The sequence below is a fragment of the Wyeomyia smithii genome, chromosome 3 (assembly GCF_029784165.1).
Source record: "Wyeomyia smithii strain HCP4-BCI-WySm-NY-G18 chromosome 3, ASM2978416v1, whole genome shotgun sequence".
Classification (NCBI taxonomy): Eukaryota; Metazoa; Arthropoda; class Insecta; order Diptera; family Culicidae; genus Wyeomyia; species Wyeomyia smithii.
The window spans coordinates 4938140-4949995 of NC_073696.1; the positions used below are offsets into that span (position 1 = coordinate 4938140).

An 11856-nucleotide genomic window follows, 5' to 3' on the forward strand; every position below is an offset into this window, starting at 1 on the left:
GTGGATACAATAAATTGTAATTTTTGTTTGGCAGTTTCTCGATCCAGTAAATATTACAAATAATACACACTGAGAGTAAAAGTTTAAGAACCATTATCGATCTGAAATATTATACGCGAATTTTACGGGCGCACCAAATTCCAGCAAAATCCAGTAAAATCAAAAGGTGAAAAGAATAAAGTTAACTCCAGTTTCGGACCTCGTCTGTGTTAACTTTACACCGAACTCGTATAGTCATACTTTTCACATTAGAGAAGAAAGTTGAGTTGCGTTTACAGCTGCTGCAGGCTAACCTTCTCGCCATTTGCCACAGAATTCCACCCTGCCTGGGTGGGTCTGAGGTGGGCTGAAATTATGCTGGTTGGGAGTGGAATTGTTTTTCCCGTTAAACTAGGATCGGAAGGCACCCAGCCCAAGGTGGGGACACCCACTGTGGTTGCATATAGTTAGGCACAGCAGGCCGTCACTCGGAACGTTGTTGATGAGAAGCGGAAGAATGCCAAAGCTGAAAAGCTACACATGTGTCGGTTCGGAATGGAAACGACCATGTCGGAGTGAAAATAACACGGTCGGTCCGCATCGGCTTCCTGTTCTGTGAGAGGAGCAGGCAAAAAAAACAGTCAGCTTGTTGATGTGCGATTTTAATGAAAGCGTAAAAATTGGTTGCGTATACATACTAATTCCATCCGAATGTTACGGGTCAGCCTGTCGGACGAAAGGTTTGACGGAAGCATGTGTTTTCCCGTACGGATTGCGAGACGGGAATAAAGAACCTTTTTTCGGGCCAATGTAGGACGTGAACCGATAGAAAATCAGGAAAGTAACGTAACTTTGTGCAGTTATGTCAGCTAAGAAAGATGTAAATTTTACCTAGTTTGCTTTATATTTTTAATATATTTGACGTTTGTGACATTTTTAACATATTTGACATTTTTAACAATTTTATATGTTTTGTATTTTTGATAGTACTAAAATTAATGACATTTTTACCTAACCAACGGTTTCAACTCTGAAAATATTCTAATGATATTATTGCCTATTAATAATAAAAATATTTTTAGAGTTCTGGCTTGTTTGATCGGCTTAGTGTCTTCGGCATAGTTGTAGATTACAGTTTTGCGCTTCTACAAAAAAATTTAAAAAAATATTTTGAAGATTTTATCTCTTCTATTTCTCAAACAACTAGCGAAGGTTAACATTATGTTGTTTTTGTAGTGAAAAATACAAATTTTCAAAAGTGAATTTTTTAAAAACAGGTCGGGCTCGATTATCCGGAGAATCAAAAAAAATCCGATCCCGATAATCGAATTTTCCGGATAATCGAATCACAAAAAAATATTCAAATTTGTAATCAACGAACAATTTTTTTGTGTTTTTTAATTTGTGATGCAGTGGTGCAGCTAGAAATTATTTCCATGGGAAAACGAGAAAGCAAAAATATTAATTAGACATTGATTGATTTTACTTTATTCGGACATGTGCCTTACATGCTTGAAAGAATCGAGATGGTAACTGAAAATTAAAATTGGGAACAAACATAAAAAAAATATTCCGGATCGCTTCATTTTTTGCCTTTTCTTTAACAAATTTTGACGTTTCTAGTTCTAATTTCTCCATGAGCAGCCTTTAGCTAACCTTTTATAGTTTTCATAAAAAAATTAATTTTTTTTTGAATTTTTCTTTTAAAAATTTATTTTTCACAGTGTATATATTTTTGAAAAGACAAAATAATTACCTAAAACTTTACCGAAAATGTCACGCCGATCAAACAAAACTTTCTTGCTCTGAAAATATTTATAACCATCAATGCGCAATATCTCTAGCCCAAAGTTTTAGTCAGATCATATATGAACGATTAAAATAGTTCCCGTTTTCTGACGTAGAACTACGTCTTTCTTTTCTAAACTAGGGTAAGTTATTGGAAATTGAAAATAAAATTGGTAATATATTGTTGGACGGATAAAATGTTGGACAATCTTGTATTTTTTTTCTGTGTGGACTCATCTTTGCGACCAGAGCTTAGATCTATTGTGATATTGCCCAGGTGTTTTCTGTACTCCGCACTTCATATTATTAGCAGTTACACTATTGAAGTAAGTGATACGCTTATCGTTCATATCAGTGCTTGTGTGTAGTTACCTTTCCGTTTCAAGCTTACTGCTCTATTATACCGAGCCTCTGTCCATCCTAACAATATCGCCTAGTTACAATTCCCTGGAGAGAACTTTCATTTTTGTTAGGAGGATAGTCAACAGGAATACTGTAGAATTCAGATTGAAGGAAGGGTACGTGGTGGGGAGCCTGAGAATAAACTCATGCTGAAAGTCCTTTGACAACACAATGGCCTGATTCTACTAAGATTCGAACCCACGACCACCCGCTTACCAAGGCGGACTCTGTAACCTTGCGGCTACGGAGCTCCCACAATCTTGTAATACGCTAATTATCATTATTATTTCATCGTTTAGCGTCGAAGATTGCCGAAAATTTTCAAGGACAAATTTCCGCATGCAAGTACGACTAGCGCGGGCGACGTAACTATACACCAACCGATTACTGTGATATTCTCTATATCAGTATCAAATAGTTGAGTGATAGAATCCTGGAACACAGTTGCAGGTATAAAATTGAAACCTACTCGATAGAAATGCTTTGTTAAATTTCAAAATATAAATTAGAGGCTTTTGCCTCTAATTCATTTTACTGCTTCTATTAAAATTATGTTACCGTCCTCAAAAGAACAGTTGGTTTAGTTTTTACAAAGCTGGAATTTAATCGAAATATGCCTTCTTTCCCGTTTTCTTCGGGAGCAGAACAGCTAAATGTTTGGCAAAACACCTCCAATTCCTCATCATGGGGGATTTTCAACTGCAGATGGCGCGTTCTCGCAATTCCAACACTTCTGCAACGATCAACAGGTACTCCAGTACCAATACGAATAATTCCCATTACGCAGCGGACGATACATTCGACCTACCGCGAAGCAAAGTCCAGCACGAAATGAACGGGACTTTGTCTTTCCCTCGACTTTGACTCCTTTTCCACGACCAGACAATGTACTTAACCAGCAAAACGATCGAAAACAATAGTGATATGACAATGAAGGAAACTGCTACCTGAATCATGAAAAAACCTGTGTGATTGTCTTAAATACTTATGGAGAGGACTAATAAGATAAAATACCTATGGAGAGAACTAATACAATAGGCGTGGGTGACAGAAAAAGGGAATTCGAAAAAGAGGACGGACTGCGCTGTTGGTATGCAAACGGGCGTTGTGCGTGAAGTACATTTTTTTCTTCGGCAAATCTATAACCACAGACAAACAGACGAGCCACTCGATGACGATTTCATCGACCTGAAAAATAACGATAATCTTGAAATTTTGCTTAGTGAGCATTAATGCCGCTAGTGTCGCTATAAGTAAGCGTGCACATTCATTATCAAAAACAAAAACCATCAGTAATGTCGCTTGTGTTGATTTAAGCAAGCGTGCGCACCCATTAGCATAGACAAAAACCATTTTACGAAAATAAGTTAGTAGGCAATAAGCTCACATGGTGGCGCATGAATGTAATTTTTCGAATAAGGACGAAGATTTTTCAGGTTTTTTGTTCGAAGAGGCACGTCTGCTTGTCTGCGCTATAACTATCAATAAGCATGTCGTTAAGATGGCACTAAAGACAAGCGGCAAAGCATCTAACTTCAGACTTCCGTACGTTTGCTGTTACCAGGATAGCTAGCCAAGCACACTAGTTCCGAAACTAAAGTTGAACTACGAAATACGAAATAAATTACTTAATTTCTTCTGCCAAGTACAAATTACAACCGGTCTTTCTTAGGGCCACGAACACATTCTTGAAGCAAAGTTGATAAATTAGAAATTTGTGATGGAGCAATTTGGTAATATGTAAAACAGATTAAACCAACTGTTACATGCAACGACACAATTCCGCATTTTGGTGGACGCACTACTAATTTGAAAATCGCTTGCTGTAATAATAAAAAAAATCCGTGAATACTGACTATGTTGCCGTAAAACGTAATTCTACGTCAAAAATGGCAGTCTCCCTGTCCCAGCAGGTCAATTATGTTAGTTTTTATGAACATAGGCATAGTTTGATGTCTCAAAGGTAAAGGTTTTTGGAAAAGTTTGAAACAACCGTCTTTCTTAAAAAAAAACACTGGTCGACAAAATAAAAAAAAATGCATTCTAAAAGCTCAAACCGGCAAAAGAAGATTATAGCTATCGAGTGGCACGTCTGTTTGTCGGTGGAAATACGATGGTGATTAATAGTATACCTCAGTGTTGGAACTCTAGAATTCCGAAATATAAATCTCAAATGCAATACATTTTCTGTTCCGGTTTTCAGCCGCTCGTTTTCCCGATCTAATTGCCAGGTTGGAGAGAATGAGATATCATGAACTTGATTTGACGCAACTCGTCGATGCGAGAATGAGAAAAGAATCAGCTCCTTCTTTCTCTCCATCTTTTTACATCACATTCACCCACGATATTCCAAGAGCAAATTTCGTAAATAAAATATACGAATAATGGATATTCCGAGTATATTTCATTTGATTTGTGTTGTTCATCGTTGGTCCAAACCTTAAAAATTGCTGTAACTGTACATAGTTATACCATAATTCAACTATGTTTTTCATTGTAGATACGTCTTAACAGCATTTTTTCAGGCATATTTCCCATTCATTTAGAAGTCACTGACAATGTTTTTCATGGTAAAATTATTGTCGGTGGTAGATTCAACAACAAAAAACGTTGTTAAAACATGGTAATGACAACAATCGTTTACAAGCTTACAGTAAAAATATCGTGTTTTTTATGGTTCATAAAAACACGGTATTTTTACTGTATGTTTTGTTGTTGAATCTACCACCGACAATAATTTTACCATGAAAAACATTGTCAGTGACTTCTAAATGTATGGGAAAAATGCCTGAAAAAATGCTGTTAAGATACATAACGACCCCTCTTTTTCATTGTAAAAATGGCAAAAACGATGTTTTTTATTGTTCTGGACAATGATATTTAATGTAAAATTGATGTATCTACAATGAAAAACATAGTTAAATTATGGTATAACAATGTACAGTTACAGCAATTTTTAAGGTTTTTTTAATGTTTTGTTAATGTTATTTTTTTTCGGGAAATATCCCGAGTAGGTCTTTATCCACTCTTCAATCAGATGAGTTTTAAAACTTACTGGCACATCTATTATCGGTTGCACATAACGTTTGCGGTAAAAATAAATGGACAAAAATTGTCGATTTTTCATGGGATTACCTTCACACGTACTGACGAAACTACCCATGCAACCCAAGTAAGTCATAGTAACCCAAGAGTTAGCAAAAAAAAAAATTGACAGCTCTATCAGTCGATCTCTAGCCGTGATGGCGAAAAAAGTGAAGCTACTTCGTTCACAAGTGTGCGCGTTCAAAGAACAGTACCCCGCAGCGTCAAATACGGACATCGTGCGGCGATTTGTGGACTCCGGATACGCCCGTTCCGGCATCTACAACATCTTGGCACTATTGAACAACAATTATAGCATCGAAAGAAAGCCTGGTTCCGGACGGCCAACGACCCTGAACAAAGCACCAAAGGATACTGAAGAGGAAGACCGAAGGAAAAGAGGCTACATCCCTGCGTGCGCTTGGCCAGGAGGATGGTGCATGCGGCAAAACAGTAAAAAAGTACTTGGCGAACATGAACATACATGTCAGGAAGTGGCAGTCCCGTCCACTGCAGACAATGATGCAACGGCAGTGGCTGAATAAGATGGTCAAGTCGATTTTAAGGCGACTGGTAGAGCACTTCGTAATTTACTTCCCCCACGAAGGACGTGAGTTCCGAGGCGAAATTCCTCTCACACACCAAGTTCCCCAAGAAGGTGTTGCGGTGGCTGACATTTAGCGAGAAGGCCGCTAGCAAGTGCCTAGATTTTTTGGAGAATAGGCTAAAATAATTACCTTTACCAGGAAATTTAACAAACTCAATTATCTGGCTTAGTTTTTTTCATCACCATCCAAAAAAAGTCAACTTTTTTGCCGCAAAAACAAAACTCATCGCATCAATTCAATCGCCCGCCTCGTTAAATGAACTACATGCAATTAAACTCAATCGATCAGAGTGTGCCTTGCAACTAAAACTCAAACTGTTGTGAAGAAGCACATTCAAGTTGAACTCATCTCATAAAATCATTTTTAGAGTAAAATTCCTATAAAAAATGAATTTGATCAGAACTAAATAAGACATTTCATCTTGATAACGTATTGTTGGATGTGAGAGATAAAACTCTTGATTTTCGAGATACAGGTCGGACTCGATTATCCGGAGACTCGATTATCCGGAAACTCGATTATCCGGAATTTTAGACTCGATTATCCGGAATTTTATTTTTTTGGTGTCTGTTTTCAATTTTTATTCCGAAATTTTGCCTTTACCATCCCTTCTGGCATATTTGTTACCATTTAAGTCACTTCCGGCGTGTTTTGGACAAGTTAGAATTGAGTGAAAATAATCAATGTCCAATTTTTTTTTTACTTCTTAAGATTTTACCCCCTTTCGCCTCAAAAGTAAATTCTGGTTACGCCACTGCATCATACAAGTAAAATAAAGAAAAGAAATACTTATTTTACGTTCGTTAATTGCAAAATTTCAGTATTTTTTGTGTGATTCGATTATCCGGAAAACTCGAATATCCGGAATGAAATTTTTTTTGATGTTCCGGATAATCGAGTCCGACCTGTAATAGAATTAAATCTGATTTAGACGCTTTCATAGACATTCTTGGTGCTTGTTCAACAACAACGATACGCTTTTGCCGTGTCAAATGAATGTTGTTTGAAAAAAAAAACTTACAGGAACAATATCGTCAAGTGTACACTAAATACAACGAGTGTTGTTGAATGTATTTGAAAAAAAAAAATAAAGGAAGGCTGAGAAGTCTGCGGACACTGTAATCTTTGTAACTAAAATCCCTCTAATTACAGTGTTTAGTCCTACGTCACCACTCCTTCTAGGACTGAGTACCTTGCAGTATTTATTAAACTGCAAATATTTGATGCATTTAATGTGTTGAAAATATTTAGCATTATTTGCCCTAAAGTTTCAATCAAATTCTACAGCCAAATATATACAGAATATCGCCTTTCCCCAGTAATTATAAACTTGTTTCTAAGGTTTAATTTCACAGAATCAATTTTTTAATTGCATATTTTAAAACTATTTTGCTTAAATGATCAATAAAAAATAAGATGTAATAAATGCTGACCTGGTATGCTGATACTAGCTTCAACTTGGACACTGGTATTATTGCTTTAGAAGCACTAGTGAAATTATCGATTACCGGAACCTGTCAATATATCTAACCTTTAAACGTTGCATTATATTTTTTTCCCAATAAAAAGCATTTCCAAATCTGAACAAATCTTGTTTTTTTACAATTGTTGGTAGCAGCACTCACGTCCTATTCAGTATTTATAGTTTCTGTCACCCAGCTATGATACGAGAACCACAGAAACCACAAATCCCTCAACCCGCAAATGCAACCAAAACCATTCAATGCAGAATTAGATGTATCAGCAGTGTTCCGTGTGCACTTTCCTGAGCACTCGGACGAACGTATGCAGCAGGACAGAGATTTTTAATCCATTAATCGATTTTTGTCGCAGTTTAGCTCGAAACAAATTTCATTCCAATTAGAGATCGCTCCACTTTTCGGAGGCTGTCCTGGCAAGCCTCCAGCGAGCCCCCGCTGGATGCTGCCGTACCCACTAATCATTCAGGCCATTTCAACGCGTGTGTTTCGCTATCCTCGCTGCACAATCGATGGTTTTTGCGCTCGCACACCAGCACAAGCCATCACAGAACAGATGTGCAAAAAGAAATCCCATTTTACTGCATCACTCTTGCTTGCGTCCCACCACCTTAGTGGGCTACCGGAAGAGAGGCCACAAGATATGCGTGTGAAAACAGCAACACCGCCGAAATATTATATTCCCTACGAAAAGCTCAGCCTGCAGATATTTGGGAAAAAACTGCAATCCTCGGCTGCAAAGGCCAATCACATGGTTCTACCTCACTTTTCACTGTATTTTCGCACTGGTCGTAACATCCACAAACACATTCCCTATAAGCTGCTTTACTGTGAATCCGATTTTCGCTACACGACTTCTAGACCGTACCGGTTGAAAAAATAGGAAATGAAATTTAGATGGTCTGAAAACTCGATTATTTTAGAAAAATATACGGGAATAGCCATCTATACAACAAGCATACACACACAGGAAATTATCCCAACCAGAACAACACAAAAAAAGAAACACATCCTGAAAATATTTACCACTCTACAACGTGAACGAACTATCCACGCGCCTATTGCCTTTGCAACCCGCATCACAACTAAGAGCATCGAGCAGCCATCAGCTCTAGCCGCAGCAAAGAGAGCTCTTGTCTTTCGCTTGACTCTATACACTATCGGAATATCAGCGCAATGTCGCTCGTGTAGCAGCACCAGCAGGCGAAAACGGCTGTGATTCGCCTCGGTCACATTGCTGGCATGCTGCTGTGTTGGTGAAAACGCATGATTTTCCCAGAATTTCCCGGGTAGGCGAAACGAGACAGAACAATAACATTTGCAGCCTAGCTCACGCTCCGTCTCGCTCGCACTTCTGCGGAGTTTCATTCAGCGCCGCTGCACGTGAGTTCGCTAAATCCGCGCGAGAGACAACACGAGTGCAGTGACCGGGTGCCGTTTCATAGGTTTCAGCTGCTTTCTCGAGAAAAGCAACTCAGCGATTTCGCTTTGAGTAAGGTCAGAAAATGACATTCCGATGGGGACCATTGATATGGTTGGAACTTTCCCCGGGAGAACAACAGCAACAACGATAACAGAGAATGAGATAAGAATGTGGCTTTTCTCTTCCCAGCTGTGCCAGCTTTTTCTTTTGTAACTGACTCGCGTTGGTCGTCAAATTCGATTCAAGCGCAACACTGTAATGCCACAGATGGGTTTTCTCATTTTGCCATAAGATAAGTTTGCTTCTTATTTTATCTTTCGATAAATTTTGCACATTTTTTAACAGTCTTTAGGTTTTTAATCATTTTTCAACCTTAATTAAATAACATAAAACTGCAACGCAAGTATTGAAACTATAAATTTTGAGTCCTGTAAAACATGAGTATGTTTATTGATTTTCTCAAATTATATTTAATTATATTTTTGTTTTTTTGAAGTAGAATACTTCTCTCAGGAAGTACGGCTACTTAGGGATGTGAAATGAAAATCTAAAATCGAAAAATATGTCCAATTTTAAATGCTAATAAATCAGTTAGTATTCGATGGATTTCCTCCGTTCTTGCAGCAATAGAATGGAAAATCTTCTAAGATTCTTCCCAAAAGAAGATAATTGTAATTTTATTATTCACACTATTGTACTATTGGAAATAGTCAAGCTTTGTCAAAACGAAAAATTCGACCTCTGATTGGTCGTTATATGATTGCTTCCCAAGCACGGTCGACAGAATCATCCCAATCCGCATGAGAGTCACAAATAAAATAGGACTTTTTTCTTACAGTTGTCCCCCGAACGTTTTGAAAACAATATGGAAATAGTTTTTGTAATCGAGAAACCATTACCTTTTATAAAAAAACTTGTGTTTATTTTCCTACAAAAGACACTAAAGCTATGATCAAAAAACAAATATTTCTTTTATTTTGTTTCCGTGATCATTGAACTACAATTTATTAATTTTTCTCTGAAGAGTCACAGACGAAATCATTTCACTTGTTAAACGAAAGTATTTGTTCCATTATGTAGTCACGGTGATAAATTGAAGTACAAATGGCTTTTTGTCTTAGAATAGTCACCAAGAAATTAAGAGGTACATTTAAATTTTTCTGACAAATGCACAGTGACTTTTTATAGAAATAGTTTCCCCAGTTAGTCACTGTGACTTTTGTAAGAAAATATTTGACAAAAGTTTTGTTTAATAGAGTTCGTGACCTTTTGAAAGAACTTATAAGTTATTAACATTGTCACAGTGATTTTGGTAATCATCTTTTTTGGTTTAAGTAAAAATCAGAAAAAGTAAACATCGGGCTTTGACCAACAAATGTTACCGTGACTTTTGTAAGGAAACATATGCCAACTGTTGCCATTGAAGAATATGTGATCTTTCTGAAAGTTCCGCGGGATTTTAGTAACTATCCTTTTTTAACCAAATAACAAAAAAAAGTTCAATTTAATAAGGTTGCATATTCCCTGAAACTAACGTTCGATTGGTATTGTCTCAAATGAGTCCCCGTATCTATAACCGGAGGAATGCTTCTTGTTTACAAAAGTCACCAAGAATAATTTGTGACGAACACCTGAAGTTTGTTGGCTCACTAAAATGGGGGAAATACTTACTAAAAGCGGCGAAAGTAGTCCATTAAAAAATTAAACCATAATATGATTTAGACGTTTTCCTCGAAAATTTTCATGTATTCTGTAGCAAGATTACAACAGTAGTCACTTATAAACAGACATTTGCCTTAAGAGATCAACGAAATTATTTTTTCGTATTTCTAAAATATTAAAAATTTCACGAATACTATCTAAAACCTAATTTTTTTGAAGGCGCGTGGAAATTTGAAGGGGTAGGCGATATACTTTCTCCATGAAAATGGGATTGCATTTGTAAATAGCTCTTGGCATTTATCGAAATTTCCACTTGTTCTATGTTATTACTTATATACAGACACTAAATCATTTCTAAATTTCATCGGCGAAATAAAAAAAAAACACTAAAATAGTTCGTGAGTTAGTCACGAATAGTATGTTTTATTTTAGAACTTTGTCACGAGAAATATTCATGAATGTGTTAATAAAAATATGTCTCACGGTGACAATTAAAAAAAATAGAAATGTTTCTGGTTTTTCCTATAAATATCACCAAGTTAAAAATATGTAAATGTAGAAAATTTCTAACAAACCACTTTGTGACAATTACTAAAAGTTTGTATAAGGCTCTAAGCCACGCCTTTTCGACGCTTTTTCAGCATTCCTGACCATTTACAGAACATATTCTTCATACGAATATGAATCCTCTCTTTAAGGTCACCAACATGTCATTTGTGCGGACTGGGATATACCTTGCAATTCAAAACATGCTACAGGCGAACTTCGATATAAGGAACCCTCGATATAAAGTACCTTCGATAAAGCGTCACTCGATATAAGGTACATTTTACCTCGATATAAGGTACATATTTTTATTATGTTACAAATAACTCCGAAATTGGTATGGAAACTCCTATAAATAATATATTGGTTATCCTGTCAACGTCTCTGGTTACTATTGATCATTTGGGAAGTGTCCATAAAATACTCCACACTCAACGGAACCCGTTCGAAAAACATGATAGAGCGTGGTTTAACATGGATGGGAACGGAGGAGCTGATAGAATAAATTAACTTAAAGTTTGATCTCTGAAGATTTGTTTGAAATTTTAAAAGACAAAATTTTATTAAAACTCGAATTGCTAGAGATGTTTAAAAAAGTGCATTTTTTCATCAAAAACATTATAAAACTTATGAAAAAGTTGTAAATATGCTTAGGTGTCGTACAAAAACTACGTAACGCATGGGGGGGGGGTAGGGGGGTTGAGTTTGCATTAATTGTTGTTACGTAGGGGGGGAGGAAGGGGGTGGTAGAGACATTTACGTAACTGTGATGTTTGCTCGAAATTGAAAACTTCGTAGAGGGGTCAAGCTGATCAGTGTTACGTAATTTTAGAGGGAGGAGTCATGCCGAACGATACCTATCGCTAGGGGGGAGGGAGGGTGTCTG

The 11856-nt window shown here is 36.8% G+C and overlaps 1 protein-coding gene across 3 annotated transcripts in view; it reads right to left on the reverse strand.

Annotated features, from left to right (window-relative positions):
• Window positions 1–8462, reverse strand: part of LOC129733305 (facilitated trehalose transporter Tret1-like) — a 235512-nt gene extending 227050 nt beyond the window's left edge. For 2 of the 3 annotated variants that reach the window (XM_055695075.1, XM_055695072.1), the window contains exon 1: window positions 8366–8462. The gene's annotated coding sequence lies outside the window, so the exon portion shown is untranslated. Of the gene's footprint in view, window positions 1–7294; window positions 8197–8365 lie in introns of all 3 variants that reach the window. The other variant, XM_055695073.1, reaches the window with a different exon arrangement.
• Between the last annotated feature and the right edge of the window lie 3394 nt (window positions 8463–11856).